The sequence below is a fragment of the Equus asinus genome, chromosome 6 (assembly GCF_041296235.1).
Source record: "Equus asinus isolate D_3611 breed Donkey chromosome 6, EquAss-T2T_v2, whole genome shotgun sequence".
NCBI lineage: Eukaryota > Metazoa > Chordata > Mammalia > Perissodactyla > Equidae > Equus > Equus asinus.
Window position 1 is genome coordinate 77521944 of NC_091795.1, and position 22704 is coordinate 77544647.

Sequence of the window (22704 nt, forward strand, 5' to 3'; positions counted from 1 at the left end):
GGATAAACATACTTTACCAAGAGGCAAAGTGATGGAGAAGACAGTTTCTCAAACATCGTTACTGCTTTAACACCTGGACTTCTATGATCAGAAAAGAGATGGCTTTTGTTTTGTAACAATCTTTATTTCATGCATATCCTGCCCTTTCTACTAGCCTATTTCTCTCTCACTTTTCTTTTAGTAAGTTTATGTAATGTTATTGGGGTAATAAAAAAAGTTTGTGTAGCACTTTACAGTTTTCAAATACCTTCCATATGCATTATCTAGCCTTGTTCCATAGAGCCTCCATTTCTGTATTTTAAAAAATTGCCACATAAAGTACAATCAAGCTATGCTTCATCTCCCTCACTCTGCTTTTCCCCACCATATTATCATAAACTCATTGAAAAGTTAACATATGTAGCTTTACTTTATTCTTTTTAATGGCTGCATAGTATTCAATTGTATGGATGTATCATGATGTATCTAATTATTTTCCTATAAGTGAGATAATCAGGTCTTCTTTTTTTCTCTCTCATAAATTTTACTGCAGTGAATGTGCTTGTAAATATATATATTCATGCAATTATTTCTGTATGATATTTTCCTAGAGGTAGGATTATTGCTTCTAGGATATGCTCACTCTTAGTTTAATAGCAATGAGTCCTAAATATTCGCATCCATACATTATTTTTTAACAGCTGCCTCTGTCCCTCTTCCTCATGACAATTGAATTCTTCTCTCTACATTTAAAGTATGACATTGTTCTAAAATGTATATGTCCTTTCTTTGATGCAAAAATTCCAATTCTGGAAATTTACTTTGTAGAAATAATTAAGGATGACTACAGAGATTAGCTATAGGATTTTAAAAATTATTATCATTATTACTAAATACCTATTGTGTGTCAGGCATTGTATAAAGTGTTTTAAATATATAATTTCACTTAATTCTAACAATAGGTTTTGGTATTGAGACTATCATCAAACCGATTCAATACACAAAAAAACTGAGCCTTAAAGAGATTAAGTCACTTTCCCATTGACATACAGTCTATAGGCAGGGAATGAGTGGTGAACCTAGATAATTTGTCAGCAGATCCCATAGGTTTAGCCACTACATGAACTTCCTATAGAACATAAAGAAATGTTAGAAATAGCCTAACTACCCAAAAATGAAGGAATGGTTAAATAATTATGACATGTTTATCCAATAAATATTATGTGTAACCATTAAAATTGTGTTGCTCAAATTTATTTATTGTTACCTATATGACAAAATATTCCCAGCATGCTGGTTATTTGAAAAGACATATTGCAAAATGGTATGATGATGACCTCATATTTGTTTAAGAAAAAAGTGAGTGAACCCCGTTCCTTCTATATGTCTAGAAGAGTTAGAAGAGTGTTTGACAGATTGTCTTTGGGTTCATAGGATTGAGCATATTTTTTAATATTGTCTTTTCAGCTTGTTTATTTATTCTGATTTTTTTCTATAATGATCATATGTTACTTTTCTAATAAAATAAAAATAAATACTTTTAAAAATAGGAAGGAGATCCAGTTTTGCCAAAGAGGTTATTTGGTTTTTGTTTTTTTACATATTGCAGAAAAAAGTTGAATATTATTGAACTGGGTTTGAATTTCCAAAAAATTTATTTCCTCTATTTGATATTTTAGCTTGTTTCAGATATTAACCATAAATTTACATAAAATAATCAACTTTTTCCTTTTGCTCTTTTTGGGAAAATCATGAATATTTGCAAGTTTGTTCTTTTACTTTCCCTTTTCCTTTTCCTTTCTTTTTCACGTTTGGTCACCCTTCCAACCAGCTTGCATAGCTTTTGAAAACCCACATTCCTCTCAGGGCCTTACTTCTACTTTTGGAGATGTTGGGCTGTGACACACATATGACCCATCACCCCCTGTCTCCTCACCCTGTAGAGTTTCTATGTGACTCTTTTATTCATTTTTTAGGAAGCTAGTTCAAACACTGCATATGTTTAACTAGGGTTTTACAGTTTAAAAGTGCTTTCATACACATAATCTTATTTGATTTTCCAAGTAGATCTTTATAGGAAGGAGAAAATAAAACTGAGTTTCACCAAGTTTGACTTCACTAAAGCCGGACATCTAGCATGTGGCAATGCTGGGAGCAAACCCTGGGTCTCCCGTTTCCAAGCCCAGTACTCTCTCTCTCCCATCCCATACCACCTCCGAATAGAGCTGTCAAAGGCCACAAGATGGGTAACAACTATTCCCCACATCTAAGACTTCTACCTTAATTGGGTGAGCAGATGCTTTTAACATCCAAAATAGGACCCAGGCCGTAAGGACAATCAAGGTAGCCCTTGTCTATCTTGTTAGAACAGGCAGAGCTATCCATGGTCCTGAGATAGCCTGCCCACGCTGACCCCTAGGGCTCTCGCCCATCTGACTTGTTCGTTACTTGGCCATTATTGTGCCACTTATTTTTTTGAATCTCACTGACTGTTCTGTCTAATGTTGCCTCTATTTATTGTCTATCATTTCAGCAGGTCTCAGGGGCAGTGGTGTCTACTGATTCAGAATTCCATATATACTCCATGAAAACTTTTTCCTGTGTGATTGCCATCCTTGAATCCAGGATTAAACCCAGCTCCTTGATAATAATGAATTTCTTTATTCATCTTTAGCCTTGAAAAGTGAAAATCAACTTGCATCCAATTTTTTCTCCTTATGCTTCCTCATATTTATGCCATTTGTTCCATGTGTTTCTGCTTTTAGTCATGTTTTACCAATACTTGTGTTAACATCTTTTCTCCTTCAAGTCTTTTTTCCTCTCTCTTTCTTAAATTTGTCTTGTTTGTCTCTCGCTTGCTTCTCAGGCTTTGCACAATGCTTTACTTCTATTGCCACTTCCTACTTCTGGGTTTTTAGTCCCAGCAATAGTTAACCAATGTGCTTCTTAGTTTTAATTTGTCTTATCTGGCTCAGTGTTTTTCAAAGAGTGGCCCAGAGTCTATCTGAATCAATATCCTCTGTGACTATCACTAACATTTAGATTTCTGGGGTCCATCTCTGATTGATTTTCTACTTTGGTCTGAGGTCCTTCTCCTTCTGGTTTCCCTTCTTATGATCTGGGAAACCCCTGTCTCCAGCAAAGCCCTGGCCAGTACATGGGAAAGTGGATCTGAGCTCTGACTTTCCAAGACCCCACGCTCTCATTCCTATTGGCGGATATTTCTACTCTGCTCCCCTCTGCCCCCCACTGGACTGTGTATGGTTTGTGACCACACTATACTCACATATCTATCCCCTCCTGCTCCTCCTTCCTTCTCATCATCCTCTTCATCCTCTACCTTAACCCCATTTTTCTTTATTCCTCTCTTTGGCAGCCTGTGTGAATTGCTCTAGCATTTCTTATAGCTCTCTTATCTAGTTTTAATAGTTATAGTATTCCCATAATATTTCCTCACTCTTCTCTTTTTTTTATCATTTCTGGGGGACATGTGTTTTCATCTCAGAAGTTATTTATAAGGCAAAGCTACTTTGGTTCTAATGATAAAGTTGTAAGAGAAGTGAAATATGTATTATCATTCCTTTTGTACAGGTAAAGAAATTGAGATCTGGAAAACTTTATGTTCAAGGCCAGTGACAGAGGTTATACTAGAGGCATGGTCTAAAGACTTTTATATAGCAGTTCAATTCCACAAATACATCCTGAGACTCTACTATGGGCAAGCCACTAGAGATACAAACATCAGAAAAACTGCCCTGTCTGGTTTCATGAAGCTTCCAGTGGTCATGAGGAAGTTAAGAAATGCCCAAGTAAAAGCACCAGGCACTGTGTACAGTGCCTCAAGCTCTAATACATTTACTCATGAAATATGAGGACCCGGAGGATGGGGGAATTCTTGAATGCTTTTAACTAGGAGGTAAGGAGAGGTGGCACAGGGAGGAATTCTGGGGCGTGTGGAGTTTGATATGGGCATTGGAAACCACATAGAACTACTAGCGGGCGTACACTGCATATTTGGAGAATGCCCTGGGATTTCAGCGTTGGGGGTTGAGAGATTCAAGAAGTAAGTTTAGGGAGATACCTTGAGGCCACATCATGTAAGGACTTTAATCTTGGAGATAGGGGAAGTCAAAAACTCTTATCATTAGGCCAGGCTGTCTTCACGCATGCATGAGATAAACAGAGAATCTTAAGTATCATTTCACAAATAATAGCACAAATTCAGGCACAGGAAGTGGAGAACTTGCCAAAAATGGTGGGCAAGACAAGCACAAGAACACCTGGGCAAGGTGGTGGCAGTAGTTCTGAGTAGCAAGTGGAGAATCAAACGTCAAAGAGTTGCTTTGGAGAGGGCAGCCTCCATCTCAAAGAGAATCCTGGCCCATGCTGCCCAGGGCTTGTGTTGTCTTTCTGATGAGCGTCCTAAGTCTGAATATAGCATTTATAGCCTGAATCTTGGGGTCTCTGCAGTCTCGCGTTGTAGTAATGGTAAACAAAAATTCCCATAAATGCCTCAAGCCACTTGGGCAGTGAAATGGGGGAGTGTGGAGAAAGGTGATATTTAAGTACAAGGCAAAGAACTGACCTTTCTAAAGCAAGTATTAGCAGCCTGTGGTTAAAAATAGCTGCCTGTTCCAGGTCGGATTCCAAATTGGAAGAGCTCTTCACATACCAGATTCAAAAAGCATCTGTCACCCGGTAGCCATGGCAACAGGCATCCCTGAATAAATGTGGAGAGATGTTTTTGGAAAGGGGCTGGGAAAGGAAGTGGACATGACAGCCTCTGGATAAGGGGTGAGCCTTTCTGTTCCTCCGCTGAGTTGAAGCCTCATCTTTCGTTCCCACTTCCCAGTCCTTCTAACTTTGCACAGTCATTGCAATACTTCTAGAGTTAGTTAGTGACTTTCCAATAGACTGGACAGGGAGAGGAGATGGGGAGTATGGTCAGACATCCCACTGGCATGAAGAGATGGGATGTGAGGCTGAGCTACTTGGGTGAGCCTTTGGAGCTTCTGGAGAAGGGAGTGGCTCAGAATCTAATGTGTGCTATATTAGTTTACTGTTCACATATTTCCTTTGTCAGTGCTCCTCTTAAAATGTATTTGTCACTTCATGTTGACAATACTAAATGCTATGAATCTCTTTGTCTCTAATGCTTTTTATTCTCTGTAAACTCCTTGAGGGCAGGAGTCCTCTTTCTAGTTCCTCTCATAGCACTTGAACATTCCTCCAATCTGTCATTGTTGCTTTCATGATACAGCAGCATGAAATTCTCTCAAGACTCAGAATGCCTACCCCAAGGCTATATTTAGCTTCCCATCTGCCAACTCTCAGAATCTCCAATTCTGACAAATGGTTGAAATGTGTAAAGTAGGAATCTGTTGTACAGGTTCTCCTTGAAGACAGTTGTAACCTATGAACTAGACCACTCTGAATCATTGTGCACAAGAAACACTCTTAAATGTATGAATAAATGTAAATGACTAAGGATGCTTGGAATGACTTTGGTGATGATGGCAGAAATGCAAACATGAAAAAAAGCCAGAATCTCTTGAGTATGTTCTCCGGGTGACCAACAGCCTGAACGAGGCAGATATTTGGCCCCTGGAGAATGAGGATTAAAATCAGATCAGATGAGGGTCAGTATACATATTCTGAAGACGAAGTCAGGAGGCCTGTGGCATTCACGAGACCTTCACTAGAAAAAATTTGAAAACTATGTAAGTTCCTCTAGGAAGAGCTCTTCACAAGCATGTAGGTATTAAGGTTGCTGAGAGTCTCTTTTCTCTGGTATTCATCTTATTGCCATCTTGCTTACCTGATGAAGAAAATGACGTATTTATTGAGCACCTACACCCATGTGTCCTTCACAGTGCATGAAGCTCTAGGCTCAGCAGGATGGGACCATGCATTCAGTTACTCATTCAAAAAACCTTCCTGAGTGCTATTGTGTGCTAAGGTCCTTGTCCTCATGGACCTTACATATGGACAAGAATGGGACACTGTTGCTATTATCATGATGGTTCCTGATGATGGTGACAATCACTCCAGCCATGGCAAGAGTATTCACAAGGCAGCCTAGTTTAGTGCACAAGTGTATTGACTATATTTTCTGTATTCTTTATTTTTTGGGGAGGAAGTTCTGCCCTAAGCTAACATCCATTGCCAATCTTCCTTTTTTTCTTGCTTGAGGAAGATTAGCCCTGAGCTAACATCTGTGCCAATCTTCCTCTGTTTTGTATGTGGGATGCCTCCAAGGCATGACTGATGAGTGGAGTAGGTCCACATCCAGGATCCAAACCTGCAACCCTGCGCGGCCACAGCGCAGTGGAGTGTGTGAAATTTTAAGCACTTGGACACGGGGGTCAGCCCCTACTTTCTGTATTCTTGATGCTCTGCCATCTTGCTCATCTTGGAGCCTTGCTCATCTTGGAGATACTGGCCTCCCAGGGCTTGTTAATTCCTAGAGATAGCAAATGACTCCCCAGTAAGTATGCCTTTCATATGGAAACCAACCAATCCAGAGCCCAGACTTGCCAACTGTCTCCTTTATCAAGCTCTCGCTGATTGCCCCATTATCCAACTGCCATAATCACCCCAGGGCCAGGTACCAGGAAACTAGGGACAGTCCCTACAACCTAGGAGCCCGCTCCAATTACTCAGACTAGCCAATCCTAAACCTGAAGAACCTGCTCACCCTGCCTTGCCCATTCTTCCCCTTGAAAACCACAATAAAGGCTCTTGCCCATGCTTTTCTCTTACTCCTTCTGCCTTCTGACCCAAACCTCATGCTTCCCTGCGTGGCCCTGCATGGTGTGGAGTGTCCCCTCCTCTTGGGAACTATAACAAACTATCTTTTCGATGGCAATTTCCTCCTGATCTGTTGGTCTCCTCATACTTGAATAACAATAAAACCTATATTTTAAAACAATACAAGCTAAAGCCTAGTGTCAGATATCCTGGGTTCAAACTTATCTCCAGCATCTACTGACTCTGGGACAAAGGCTCAATTTTTCATCTCTACAACAGAAACAATAATATCCAACCTATTGGGCTGTTAGGAGGATTAAATGAGAGGATCCAAATAAAACACTTAACATACAGTAAGTGCCATATGTGAATGCTAAATAAACATGAGATCTAGATTTGTATTTGGGAGGAAAAAGGATGCAGGGACCCTGCCTTTTTGAAGTCTATAATCAAATGGAACTTTCTAGAATTTCCAAAGAATCTTCATATTCATTATTCATTTGCTCCTTACAGCTCTGTGAAGCTAGATGGGTTGGTGGGGCACCCATGTTTTACAGACAAGGAAATTAAGACTAAAAGAGTACTAGCTACTCAGACAAGTTTGAACAAGGATCCAGCTCTCCTGACAACTGGTTCTTTCTCCCAGGCTTTTCTGCTGAGAGGCCAGATGTGGCGTGAATGAGGACTTGGCAGTCAGACAGACCAGGCTTAAAAGCCAGCTTCACCACTTCTTAACTTGCACACGCTGAGGAAGGTTGGAAGTCTCTGAGCTTCCATTTTATCAGCTGTTGAAAAGGGGAAAATAATCTTTTCACTCATGACTTCTTTGAGACTTTTAAAATGGAATTAAATCAAAGCTGGTTAGGGTATGGGAAAATGAGCACACTCATATACTGAAGCACTCTTATTTTCTTACAAGGACAATCTCAAATATAGAAAGAGCCTTATGCACAGGATTGCTTATCACAATATGATCTAAATACAATTTGGAAGCAAATGACATATTCAATAACAGAGAAATAAATAAATTGTAGTATATTTGCATGATGGATAATATACGGCATTAAAAATTATGTTTACAAAGTTTGTAACAAGATCCGTGTTTCCTGTTAGGTCAGTAAATCTTTCCTTGTCTCCCTTGTTGAGGCCGTTGATTCATTTTCATCAAAGTTACACAAAGATTAAAGAGGCAAATAGCTTGACAAGACTTGCCAGGAAAAACAACCGTTCTCCCATGCATTCTTATTTCCCCTCTCCAGAGGCAACTTCATCCAGCTCCTTTAGCTGATTATTTGGTATTTTCTTTTCTAGGTCTAAATAATAAATTTTATTATTACTTCTTGATTTTTTAAACTCAGAAAAAGAGACCAGAAAAAGACTCGTTCCCACTCTGCCTCTTTTCTCTGTTTCACCCCTCAGCAGTGCTGGAAGAATTCCTCCCAGGGCCCCCGTCCCTCAGGAATGGAATGGATGTCCTCTCTCCACCATGTAAAATGTACAAGTAAGAGACAAGCATTTCTGTCTTAATGTTTGCAAAGTATGAAGTAATGCGGGAGAATTGTTTCTGTTTTAATATTGAGTGGTAAATGAAGCCAGTGCGGTTTCAACTAGATACACATGGATAAGGGGCCAGGAGGAAACAACTACTACATTGAAGGTAATTTCCGCATGGTAGAATTATGGGTGAGGTTTTCTTTCTTTTCTTCATATTTTCCAAAATTTCTATAATGATCATTCCATTTGTTTATTGTGGATAAAATCTTTAGTTCTAAAAAGTTGACGCAAACTCTATTTATTTCTTGCAATTGTTGTGAGCCCATACCTGCATGAGCCTGGTTCATATTAATTGGGCACCCCAGAAATTGCAATCTCCTTTCCTCTGTCATCCCTGACCATCCCTGAGGCCTTCACTCCTCGTCAAATGGACGATGAGGTGGACACTGGAAATCGGATCCAGGAGGGGATCATCTGGGTGCTATTGAACTGCAGTTGGAATTTGACACAGCAGCATCTGCTTAGAGACCCCGCAAAGGCATTTGGGTTTGGGGTGAGGGCATGACCAACAGCAGGTCTCAGCCACCCAGACGCAGGTCCACCCCAACCTGCTGGTTACTCGGTCCTGCACTGACTCAGCCAAGGATGAAGGGAGGGCCCTGGCCAGGAGAACTGTGCAGGCAGGTGAAGCGCTGAGACTTGTGGGGACAGGGCTGGCTTAGAGTGGGGTACATGGAAAGGGGTGCAAAGGAAGTTAATAATAATAGGGCTCCCTAGGCCCTAGGGAGGAAAAAAGGTAGCTTTAATGTCTCAGTTTGGGTTCCCCCAGAAACCAAGCCTGGGGCAAAGATTCAAGGGCAAGCAGTTTACCAGGCAAGAGCAGGAAACACCCAGAGGGGAATGAGGAAGTGGGACAGGCCTGGGGGCAGCCAGTAAAGGGTGTGCTATGAAGCAACCCTACTGCGGGCAACTGGAGCATAATCTTACTGGAAAACTCTGGGAAATGGTGTAGGGTCCATGCCATCCTAGGGCTGAGGATGCTGGGCTATTATACACAGTCCTCTCCTGTCACTGGCGGAAGGCTGCTCCTGGGAGATGTTGATTCTCTGGTGTTATTGGCCTGGTGTGCAGTTGGCCAGAGTAGCTCTTGGTGCCTTGCAAAAACTTCTCAAGTAAACAGAGGCAGCTACTGGCAGGTGACAATCTGGAGGAGATCACTGACATGGTAAGGCCGAAGGGGCAGGCCCTGCCACCCCCTGGTTGAGGGTGTTATTTCCCAGCCAGTGGGTCAATAAAACTTAATTTTGTCCTCCCTATGGGGCAGCTGTATAATTTATTATCCAAACTACAACAATTTCAAAGTGAAATGGGACACTATTAAAATTGATGCTGGGATAACAGGTATAAACAGAGACTGTCTGAGTTCCCTGGGCGTGTAGTCACGGCTCCTCTCTGGATATCCTTCTGAACTGGGCCTGTAAACTTTCTCCCTTTTGCTTTTCTGTTAAGAAGTTCTATGGTGATTAAAACAACTGAGGAAAGGGTAGTCAAAGTGTTAACTAACGTGCTTGGATATATAACAAAGACTATGGAAGATGCAAGAGATTCATTCATTCTTTCATTCATTCATTCATCAAAACTAAGTATCTACTCTGTCTCAGGCACCGTTCTACACTTGGGGGCCACAGAGATGACTGGGACAGCATTCTTGTCCCCATGAGACTCATAGCATAGCAGAGGAGACAGGCATACAACCAAATAAACTACAACATAGTGTGTAGATGCAATGAAAACCTTTTCCTAAACCATATGGATCACAATGGTAGCACTGGGAAGAGAGTGATTAACTCTGTGTGTGTGTGTATGTGTGTGTATCTGTGTGTGTGGTTGGGGTTGTTAGGAAAGGCTTCCTGGGGAAGGTGAAATGTGTGCTTACCATAAAAAGAGTTTATCCAAGAACAAGGAAAGGGGGAATGGCAATAATATAGGCAAGGATGTACAAGATTCCTGTTTTCATTTGCACACAATGGTTATAGCAGCAGTATTCACAACAGCCAAAAGGAGGAAACAACCCAAGTGTTCTTCAACAGATGAATGGATAAACAAAATGTGGTATTTATTTACAATGGAATATTTTTCAGTCATAAAAAGGAATGAAGTTCTGGTACACGCTACAACATGGATGAACCTTGAAAACATGTGCTAAGTGAGGTAAACCAGACACAAAAGGACAAATACTGTATGACTCCACTTATATGAGGTACCTAGAGTAGACAAATTCATAGAGACAGAAAGTAGAATAGGGGTTACCAGGGGCTGGGAGAGGTGATAATGGGAAGTTATTATTTATTGGATACAGAGTTTCTTTTTGGGATGGTGAAAAAGTTCTGGAAATGTATAGTGATGATGGTTGCACAAAAATGTGAATGCACTTAATGCCATTGAATTGTACATTTAAAAATGGTTAAAATGGTAAATTTTGTTATGTATACTTTACACAATTTAAAAAAAGTATTCCTGTTTTCATAGATCTTTTCTTTCAGTAGAGGAAACAGATAATAAATGGATGAACAGATAATAGACCCAACTATTAGAGATATGACAAATGTAATGAAGAAAAAACCCTGAGAGCTAAGATAGAACAACTAGGGGAGTTTATTTTAGGGCAGTCAACTTGTTGTGTTGGGGGACCAATTTGATACCCCTAGGGAATCAAGATTAAGAGAAGAACAGTGGGCGATGGGGCTAGAAAAGTAGGTGGGCGCCAGGGTTGACATTATTCAAGAAACTTGAATGTCATATCAAGATGTTTTAGCTTTATCCTGAGAACCAGTGAAAGCTTTTAAGAAAGTCAGTAGTATGGTTGGCTGTGGCCCAGTGTGCAGGAAGCACTAGGGGGTGAAGCCGGGTGCAGGAACACCACCGCAGGAGGCTGTTTCCTCTAGTCTGGTCAGAGATGAGGAAAGCCTTGGCTTGGGTGGTGGCAGAGGATGAGAAGAGTGGAGAAGTATTCCAGAGATAAAATCAGCAAGCGCTGGGGACTGGTCAGAGGTGAAAAGTGAGGGACGGGAAGGGATGCAAGTTTCTGGCTTGAGAGACTGGGTGGATGGTGGTACGTCAGCTAAGTGAGGGATCCGGTCTGGAGGAAAAGATAATGAGTTTGAAATTGAACATACTGTGTCTGAAGGGCCTAGAGAAGCCATTGATAGCCTTGTCTCTGGAATGTGAGAGTGATTTGAATCAGAAATATAGATCATGGAGTCATAAGTGTTGAGGTAGGGTAAAAATCATGAAGATGGCTGAAAATTTCTGAGAAGTGGGTGTAGAGTGAGAAGAGGAGAGGCCCAGAATCAGGATCCTGGGGAATGCCTGATACCAAAAAACCTGAGACCCGAGAGATGGAGGAGAAACAGAAAAATGATGACCAGAGAGACAGGCAGTCAGGGGAGAGAAGTAGTCACTGAGCTATACTCATTGTATCAAGCAGTTCAGAGTGCTTGGTGGTCTTTGCCAATGCAGATTCCGTGGGGGATTGGGGTAGAGACCCAAATGTAAGGAGAAAAGCAGTGAATGGGAAGAAAGTAGATACAATGTATGTGGACTAGTCTTTCAAGAAACTTGACTGGGAAGGGAAGGAAAGAGACAGAGGAGTAGATAGAGATGTGGGGTTAAGGGAGGTTTTTGTTTTTTAAAGAATGGAAGTCTTTTTTTAAAAAAAAAATACGCATCTTGAAATAATTTTAGATTTACAAAAAAAGTTGCCAAAATTGTAGAGTTCCTTTATGTCTTCCACCCAGCTTCCCATAATCATATGTAACAATTTCCTAATTTTATATAACCATTGTACTATTATCAAGACCAGAAAATCGACACTGATACAATACTATTAACTAATTTACATGCCTTAGTCAAATTTCACCAATTGCCCCATCAATGTCCTGTTCTGGTTGCAGGATCCAATTCAGGATCTCACACTGCACTTCAATCTGTGACAGTTCCTTAGTCTTTCACGGCCTTAACACTTTTTAAGAGTGCCGGCCAGTTAATCTGTAGACCGTCTCTCAGTTGAGTTTGGCTCATATTTTCCCATGACTGGATTGAGAGTAAGCATTTTTGGCAATAACACCACAGAAACGATATTGAGCTATTCTCAGTGCATCACATCAGAGGTGCATGATGTCGCTGTCCCATTAGTTCTGATATAAACTTTGATCACTTGCTTATAGGGGTATCTGCCATGCTTCTCCACTGCGAAGTTACTATTTTTTCCCCTTGTAATTAATAAATATCTTGTGAGGAGACTATGCAAATGATGTTTCTTATTATAGTATGTTCACTAATTTTAGGATCTATCAAAGGTCCTTGCCGGCAATAGTTATTACTGTGGTATTTGCCTAAAGATGATTGTCTATTTTCATCATTCCTTCCAAATTTATTCATTGGAATTCTACTGTATGGAGGAGCTGTTCCCTCTTCTGGATATTTATGCTGATTATTTTGTTGCTCAGCTTGTCCCAGATTTGGCTGTTAGGAGCTCCTCTAGGGTAAAGAGGAAGACTGAGTCTGGTGTCAGGTCATGGTGTCATGGTCTTCCTTATTCCTTGCTCCACAGTCCTCTAAGGTCCCAGGATGAGTCAAGTCAATCTGTAGCTGAAGGTGAGGCTCCCCTGACATTCATCGATAGAAGCAAGACTTGAATTCAGTAGTTCTCAGCCTCAGCTTTGGGGGCCCTTAGTCCTGGTGTCACTCTGAACTGGACCCACTACCTGTCTGGTTCAGGTTGACTCCAGTCCTCTTGAGGTATGGACTTGGGACCCAAGAATCAGTTTCAGGGAGTGCCATTGGTTGTGATGAATGCAACAATTCAGTTGCATTGATCTCCTGGTCTCAGACTTACCTTCTGGATTCATCCCCACCTGCTGGACAACATCTAGATCTGCTTGGACTCCTGGGTGCAAGTCTTCCTGCTCTGGCCCATTTTGGTATCACATGAGTGCTGAATGGGGACTCCTAGAGGCCAGCAAGAGCATCACAAAGTGAAAAGGTCTAGAAAACAACAGATCTAGAAGGTAGGCTATGAGTCCACAGACTGGGCACGTGCTCCCCACTTCTTCAGTGAGCACTATGATGAGACCCTGGAAAGGTTACCTTTGTTCTCCTCACATGGGACCATTATCCGTCTCTTTCTGAGCATTTCTGGATGGATTCATACCCTAGTGCTTCACACTAATGAGGCGACACTTCCTTCACCTCCTTTCCATGCTGTCCAAAACTGCTTTGCTCTGCGCCTCGAAGTTCGCCCTGCCTGGACCTGAGCTTTCCCTCACACGAGTCAGCTTAAATATTCCTTGCTCTGGACATCTTTCCTGACATGTAACAGGATTGGATGCACCTACTGTGTGCTTCTGCGTTGGAGGAACGTCTCTGTCAGTATGCTCATCAGTCTCCACTGTAGTCACTGGGCAAATATCCTGCTTCCCCATAGGGCTGAAAGCTCCTCCAGGGCAGGAGCTGGGTTGTCTTTCGCACCATCATTTCTCCAGCACTCCACACGCAGGATGCAGAGGCTCAATATACTTTAGTCAATGAATAAATGAATGACGTGCGTACACATGTATATCTGCATGCATGTGCTTGTTTGCGTGTAAGGAGGATTTAGGGTATGAGTTTCTGGAATTCTGAGGAACAGGAAGTAGAACTCTTCCAGCTGACAGGTCCCCTCCTCTCTGCTTATACTGGGAAATGGCAAAGCCAGCAGTACCCACCAGGATACGAGCATTAACCTTGTGCCGCCCTGTGTATCACAGACAGCCTCAGGAAGGACTGAGGGCTGCTGCTGGCCTCTTTTCTCTGCCTAGCCCAGCAGAAGTTCTGGGACAGCCCTCCAGGGGCTGGTGCTATGCAGCCAGTACAGGCTACTGAGCCGAAAGAGGCTCTGAAGGGGAGGTTTTGAGGGGCGTGCTCTCTCCTCGAAACCTGAGCAGGGCCTCTGCGCTCCTTTGGCACTATTTGTGTATCTTCCTGCTTCCTCCCAAACAGCTCATCCCAGCTGGATCATAAATAAGAGAACAATATAGCCACATATTTATAGTCTCTGTGAATCACTGGTGACTAATTTTTCCCATTCTGTAACCCCAAATAGTTTTCTCTTTAGGTGCCCCGTGAGGGCACAAACCAGTCAATAATTTAGATGACAATGCACATTTTTATTAAAAGTAAAAAGTCCCTTTCTTAATGTGGGACAGAAGGTTGGCAAATAAAATGCTTAACCAAAGAATTAGCGGTTTTCTTTCCTTAAGTTGACATTCTTATCAGCTCCCAGCTCAGGAGAGTCAAAGAACTTTTCCCAATGAATCTTTCCATCGGTAGGACTTTCCAAGGCTCTATGGTCGGCCCTCTAACACCCAGGGAAGACTTAAAAATAAAAAAAGCTCCCAGAGTTAAAGGTATTCCTCCTGTTTTTCCACTGTGTTTGTTGGCTGGGTCCCCTTAGCAAAGAAATGGCCTTCCAGTATTTTGGTTACATATCATTATGTTCCATTTAGTAAACCCAACTTACAAAAGAAGGCAGAGGCGGCCAATTTCCAATGCCCCAGTGCCTCTGACATGTTCTTATTTAATACTAATTGCTCTTTGTAAAACTTGGCCTCTTGAATTTTGTTTTTCCGCGATCAGCATTCTTTAACATCTCCTACCAAAAGGCTCCATCACTCATGCATATCTCAGGTAATTTATTGCATTGCCTCTGAGGAATTTATTTCTATGATGTGTTTCTAGAAAACTCATTCAACTCCTAAATCAAACAATGGAGGGATGGAGAGCATGAAGGCTGGGAAGTAAGGTCTGGAGAGGAGATCCGGGGTGAGAAGAGAAAATATCGGAGGATGTTGTTTAAGCAGAAAATAAGATTTTCTGCATTCGGCATTTCTAAATTTCTAAGAAATCAATTGACGATGGTGTTTAGTACAGGAGCAGGGTTTGGCTTGGAGATGGCCCATGTGTTATAGAGGTAACGGCAAATGTGGATTGAGAAGGCATGGCCAGCTAAATGGTGGGACCCAGGCTAAAGAGGGCGGCTGGAAGGAATAAGAATTGGGAGGTCCGTGGCCTTCTGAAGGACAGGCAGGATGTGTTCTGGGAAGCCTTGGTCTTCTCCCACCTGGCTGAGGCCCAATCATAGCAGAAGGCTGGTGTCCTCCACTTTTCCCCTAACAACTCTGGCTAGGATCGGCTCCTCTGCTGATGCCCATTGCAGTGAGTGCGTCTGTGAAATAAGTGAAGCTGCCATCTGGAACAATCTGACGCATGTACTGTCATTTTGCCCTAGAGATCTGAAACCTGTTACTTTGGTTTTGAGTCAGTTTCTTGCTCCCAGAAGCAAATAACTTTTCACCCCTGGATCTCTACCCAAGGTCTGTTTTGACCATGGAGCCTGGCGGGCTTCGAGGAGCCAGGTTTTCTTGCCTGCCAATTGAGATTTGCCAGTGCTGATTTTACACATTCCTATTAGTTTTTAACGAGTATTTTGTTTTAGTTATAAAATTGCAACTGCAGGGCCATAAACTTACAGATCATGTGGTTGGAAATGCACACTTTAGTTTGCTAAGGGTCTCTATGCAGAACTGAGCTCCTAACCTTTCATTTACCCCATCCTTGGTCAGCTACACCACAAGTATTGATTGAGCACTTACTGTATGAAATCTCCCTTGCTAAATTCTATAGAAGGCATGGAACAGGTCAGAGCCTCCTCTCAGGGTTTGAAACCAGAAGGGAGTGAGGAAATGCGAACTAAGGAGTTGACTCCATCAGACCAGGTGCACTTGTCCACCTATTCCCGGCACTCTCCTATCTCTCAAGCCTCATCTTCCTCCACCCCATTGCCCTCTGTGCTCCAGTCATCAACTTCTCTCAGTTCCCAGCAAATGACGTCTTCTGTCTGCTCACTGGTCATTCATACCTGCTGTTTTCTTGGCTTGAAACATCAGTATCCCCTCAACAGTCACCTTTCTCAGAAAGTCTTCCCAGGAACCCTCACTCTAACTAGCCCCTCCCCTGCCAAGTGCTCTTAGACGCCCATATGCTTTCCAGGTGACAACATCCATCATGCCCCATTGTTGTCCTTCTTTCATTGTCTGTAACTCTTGCAAGCTCTGTGATGGCAGCGTCTTTGTCTGTCTCCTTCATCACCATACTTCCAGGGCCGAGCACAGTACCTGCCTCTCAAGGGAGGGACCCAATAAAGATGTGTTGAAGGAGAGAAGAAGCATCTTCCCCACAAGGTAGATGGAGAGAGGCTCTGTAGCAGCTCTCTCCATGACCTGTCCTGCTTTGGAGGAATCCCCCATTTTTTTCTTACCCACTTTAAATTCAAAATGATGAGAGCGCACTCTTCTCCCTTCACATCCCATGGCTTCAGGAATCCAAGACAGGTCTTCCCCAAGCCTGGACGGGTCAAGGCTGTGCAAATCTCACACTCTAGATATTGGCTCAGACACCTAGTGACCAACCCTCTATGAGAGTTTTCACAGAGTTATCCATGAATCTTTAGATCTGTGGACTGGTCAAGGCCTGATGGGTATGAGGACTCACCTGACCTCTGCCTCCCCAAAATACAGGCAGTCCCCTCACCATTGCTGAGCCAGTATCTCATTTTGGGCCTGTTAGGGCCAGATGTACAACTCTTACCTTCTTTTCTCCCAGCAAGTGGGCAATCACAGTCTGGCTGGGAGGAAATGATGACTACAACCCAGGAGATGTTGGCTCTGGTTGTTTCTCATTTCTCTGGCATAGTTACTTGGGCACATTTCAGCCATTTTGGAATTTATATTCACTCCCCCCCACACACACGATTATGAATGTTCATTGTGGTGTTGGTTACACAGGCCAGTAGCGCCATATGATACCAGGGCAGAGATTGGGATCTTTGGGGTCAAGGCCAGGAATAGGGACAGCTTGGAGCCAAAGGTTCAAGCCAAGCTGGAGAGCAGAGGTAAGGCTGAGGTCAGAATCACAGATCCAAGAGTCAGGTGGAAATGGAATCAGGGTGAAAGCAGGTTGGGAGGGAGTGGCCCTGGGTAGCTGCCTGGAACACTGAGTAGTGGTTGGTGAGCCAGCAGCGGCGTGGTCCATGGGTGGATCAGGCTGGTTTCAATGGTTATGGGCAAGGTGTATAAAACAGGACAAAGTTCATGCCCCCAATAAGGTTAAAACATCATAAGTGGAAGAGGAGTCCTGGGCATAAGTAGTTATCATATGAGAAGGGCCAGGGAAACACCATCCTGTTCAGGGGGTTTGCTGGAGGAGGTAGCACTTTAGAGGAGCCTTAGTGATAGAGATTGGATGAAGTTTATCTGGGTAAGGGTGGAGGGGGAGGCACTGCAGTAGAGCTAAGCCATGAATTCAAGGCTGTGCTCCAGTTGGCTGGAGACTGAGTGAGGAGGGAAGTAAGGCTGTTAAAGCTGCTGCATGCCAGATCCTGCCTAGAACTTACTGCTAGCTAAGATTTTACTAAAATTTATTTGCTTATAGAACTTCTTAGAATTCTCACCATAACACAGTGAGAAATGAATGATTAACTCTATTTTAGAGGTGAAGAATTTGAGGTTCTGAGAGATGAAGGAAATTTTCCCAAAGGCTCATGAAGTTACAATCAGGAGAGTGATAAAGAAGAGAAAGTTGCGTGGGCCATAAGGAGGAAGACCTGAAAGTCCTGGTGAAGGGTTTGTACCTTGTGCTTACTTTAGTGGCTTTTGATTATTTGATATATTTTTTAGGACACTAGCAATTCCATACGACTGTCAAAGGCATTTCGGAGCCTGGGACCAGGGCTGACTCTTAGTCTCCAGGGACTTTGGTCTGTGAAGTGTTAAGGCTGTGTGATTCTTTCCTGCTCAGGCAGTGAAAGAGTCATGATCTCAAAGGAACTAGAGAGCAAAGACATCAAGTGCTTGGCTTTTGAGGCCCAGGACCTCAATCCAGGTGTGAGACAGGAAAGATGAAAAGAAGATATGATATAAAATGTGTAAAATCTTTTTTTTTTTTTAACACTCTTCCCCATACCTACACTCCATCCTCAGACCAACACTCCATCCTCGGATTAAGCTGGAGAAGAGGAAGAGAGTTTGGAGAGTGAGATGCAGCTCTGGGGCTTTATGAAGCCCTGGGCCCAGTTGCCTCCTGGGTCCTGGGGTAGGGAGACAATAGACCACTCCCTTAAGGATGGGCATGGTAAGCACTCGTGCCTCACTTCTCTGGGAAGCCCAGGGAGATGGTGATCCTTGGGGAGTCCTCTTGGCCACCATGGTGTGCTGTAGAGCTACAGAGCAGAAGTGGTAGTGTGGCATGTCAAGGCATAGACCACCTCTGCCTGCACCCCATCCCTCCCCCCACGCCCCACCCTCACACACACAGCTCTCCCATGGCTCTTCCAGAGAGAGTGGAAATGCACCTAGAGACAGTGACCATGAGGAAGCTACAGGTCTGCAAACAGGGCTTTGGCAGGAATGAGGGCATGGTGCAGAGAGGATGTGGCAGTGTGGAGCATCTGGCCAGGAGTAGGATGAGGTGTGTGCACCAGCTTGGTGCGGGGCACATCTGAGGACCAGATAGGGACACATTACATGTCAAAGGATGACTTGGGGCAGATTGAGCAGAAATGTAGCCTCCTTCTCTCCATGCATGTGGCAGATCCTGCACTTAGCATCAACTCTGGGGATGGGATGAGAATAAAATCCTGAATTTAATAGAGTCAAGTGTGAAATGATTGAGAAAATGACTTAAGTGACAGATTTACCTGGATGTAACTACACTAGTTATTCTGCATCAGCCAGAATGGGGTCTTGAGATAGAAAACAAATCCAATCACAGAAAAATAAAGAAAATTACATCGTACGTACCAGTCTTCCAACTGGGAAAATCAAACCCTCTGTGTTTACTTCTTGCCTCTCTACCTGCTTCCCCATCCGGTACCCATCCCATCCACTTCAACACGCTGAACTGTGGCTCCAGTTTACGGAACGGTGGGCCTTGTAAGAAAACCAGGAGTTTATAGACAAAAAATAGTAAAGTTAGAGGGGGCCTTAGAGATTGTTTGTCCAACACCTTCAGTTCACCAATAAGGAGACTAGAGCCAAGGAAAGGACATGTCTTGAACAGGGTCCCAGTGCAACTGGATGACTGAGCTGAGAAGAGCTGGTTCTTCAGCTTTTCCCACCACCCTTTCCCAAACCAGCTCCTGGCCGTACTGGTCCCCAGGTGGGCAGACCACCCCATGGCCCCTCCTCACCAGGCCCCGGCTTGCCCCCCAGCCACAGCCCATTAGCAGCCTCTCTGAGCTCAGGGACAAGCCACCCAGTCTTCCTGGCTGGATTGGTGATCTGGAGCAGATGGTGCTGAGGACAGGGAGCAGGGGAGCAAGGGATGAGGGGAGTTGCCCAGCACGTAGACTTACGTGTGATCCTCCCACAAACTGACCTCTTGGCCCCAGAACAAAGCACTTCTCCAACACACCACAGATCATGGCTTGTGGGGGACGACATGACACATGCCAGAAATTCTTTCCAAGCCACAATTGCTTTGGAGCCATGGCAGCAAGTCTCTGCCTGCTGGGGCCTGAGAGCTCCCCTAAGCCATGCTGGAAGGAAAAGAAGTCTTAGACCTCATCCAGTTAGGACTGCTGGCTGCCAGGAGACCACCCTGAACATTGAGAAGCCAGGGTAACAAAAAGTTGGTCCTCCCTGCTCTGAGAGTCAACTCTCAATCAATGGGCAACCCTACAAAGAGGGAGAGCCTCAGTGTTGGGTTTAATCTGCCAGCCCTGGGCTAGGAGGTTTTGCTCACTGTTCTAATTTAATCCTCACAGTCTTGTAGACCGGTATTATCATTTCCTTTTTAGAGATGAGAAAAGCGAAGTTTGGAACAGCTGACTTGGCCAAGGTTAACACAGTTTTTAAGGAGAAGATCTGGGATTAGAAGCCAGGTGTGTTTCACTCATTGGATACGGTGGCCTTTTAAGATGGCTCCTTGTGCATCTTCCAGCTGCAAGGCAGGCTTGGCCATGCTTCAGGGCCTCCCTGAGTCTCTCTCCCAGGAATCCCTTTCCTAGGACCCTTCCCACCAGAATCTAGGATGTAGAGAGGGGGACTGTGAACAGCATGCCTTGCAGATTAGGGGCTGGGAGTCAGCAGACTCAGGCATTTGGCTTCCCCTCTCGCTGGCCAGTTTCCCTGACCAGACACTGCTCTCCAAGGAGGCTTGTCATTGGGCAGTGCCTGGAAGTGGTTCCTCCTTAGGGATGTTTTAAGTTATGAGCACAGCAGCTCTGTATCAGGAGCAGTACTCAACGAAGGTCGATCACCGATGAGCAGAACTTAATGTAATCAACAAACTTACAGCAAAGTCAATGTTACATACGATTGAATGATAAGCATGATCATTATTGAGCTATATGGAAATTAGACCTAAATGTTGAACAGGTCCTGAAATTGACTGTAGTGTTCCTTTTATATAACTCAGCAAAATTTTTATTTTTTCTATTCTCACTTGGTTGGCTCTTTAGTTATAATCTGTTATCAGGGTTGAAAGTTTTCCTTGGTGTCGTGAACAGTTTTATCCTCTCTCTACTTCCACTCCTCAGACCCAAATGCATACTGATCCCCACATATATTAAAAGATAGAGGTTGGTGCTTCTGCTAACTAGCAGTGGGGGCCTGCCTCAACCCCTCCCATGGTCCAGGGATGAGGTTCCAGGTGCTTCCTCATAAGTTTACTGGTGATTCTAGTTTTTTCTGCACCCACACCTCCCCCCAACCATACACACACACCTGACAATGCTCAGAAGGAAGAATCCTTAAAATGCTGTCTACTCCCTGACTCCAAGCTTTGGGTGGGCTCCAGGCGCAGGAACTTGGGTTCTGAGGCTGTGGAAGGCCTGTCCCCAGGGCCACAGGTTGGAAAGGTCCCCTATATCCTCCCTCTAGGCCCTCAGCTGCATCTGTTCCTGTTCGCTGAAGGGTTAAGTTATCCTGCAGTGACTAAGTGGGGCCAGAGCCTCGCTCACTGGTGGTCTGACTCAGAGAGCAGTGTGTGGTCCCTGCTACATCCTGTTGTGAAGGATGCTGTCCCCTGTTTCCAAGGACCTGCTCTAACCCCAAGGCAGGCAGAGGAAGTGAGGAAAGGGAAACAGCCATGGAGTTTATAAAAGAGGCTGGCCTCTGGCCTCCTTCCTGCATGACGGCTTTCCTGGGCCCCTGTCAGCTCCCCAGGAGCAGTGCGTGCTGTGGAGGAGGCCTCCTGGTCAATGCCAGAGACCAAAGGAAAGGTAATTTTGGCATATGCTAAAAATAGGTCCTGTGGTTATTTTAGAGCTGTTTTGCTTGCATCGGAGGAGAAAATCTTGGATTTTGCTCAAACTTCCTGTAGTCCCGCGAGTCTCTTCCTCCTCCAGGCTCACTCTCCAGTCTGGTGACCTTCAGAGGCTTTTGACTACGACACATGGTCATTTTACATTCAGGCTCTTTGCACACACAGGAGCACAAACATGGAACCAAAAAGTACTGTGAAGCATGACTTCCCTTTACTAGCTACAATGCACTCTATTTTCTATCCTATTTTGTTTCATTTTTTAAAACTCCTGGCTGTGACCCACTAACGAAATTAATGACCCGCCAGTAAGTAGCACCAACAGTTTGAAAAACATTAATAAATCCATCCTTCCTTTTTTCTTTTCTCTGTTGCTGTCACTAATGACTTATGTGGCTTTGGGCAAGTCACCTACACTTTATAGAGCCTTTGTTTCTTTCATCCATAAACAGAGGGTTGGCCAATAATCTCCTTGATTCCTTGAAGTTGTGTGGTCTTGTCACATTCTTCTTTTAAAAAGAATCACCCGTGGCATTTCCAGGGCAGGCCCAATTTGGGACTCAGTGTCAAGTTCAAAACCAAGGGAGGTTGGTGTCTTGTCTCCACCGCTCTAGCTATGGCTTTATGGTAGAGGTGAGCTTTGGAGAGGACAGATCAAACCCCAGCTCCCCACGGATTAGTAGTGTGGCTTCCTTAACCTCTCCATGCCTCAGTTTCCTCATCTGTAGATGAGGATGATACTGTCTCATGGGCCTGTTGTGGATGTTAAATATGACAATGGCAGTGCAATCCTTACCACTCTTCCCCTCCGTTCTCTTCCCCTCCGCTCCTTACCCCTGCCCTTCCCTTCCCTCTCAGATTGACTAAGCTTCTTCGTGGAGAAAGTTTATCAACACCATTTCCTTTATCTAGAGTTTTACAGTTTGCAGAGCACTTCCACCACCATCTCCTTGATCCTCACAAGAACCCTGTGGTTTGGTAGGGTAGGTATGATGCCCATTTTGTAGATTAGAAAAAGGAGACTAAAGTGACTTCTCAAGGTCATTCAGTCGTTAGAGGCCATCAGCTCACCACCGCTCAAGCCAGGGTCGATGGTTTTCCCTGCAAACCTGTTAATTTAGT

General features: G+C 43.8%; 1 long non-coding RNA gene across 1 annotated transcript in view; it reads right to left on the reverse strand.

The window, feature by feature from the left end:
• LOC139045548 (uncharacterized) overlaps positions 1-22704 on the reverse strand; it is a 38494-nt gene continuing 15790 nt past the window's right edge. Inside the window, exon 3 of the long non-coding RNA XR_011504117.1 lies at positions 1-22704. This exon is cut by the window's right edge and continues 6837 nt beyond it. This is a non-coding gene — a long non-coding RNA (uncharacterized lncRNA).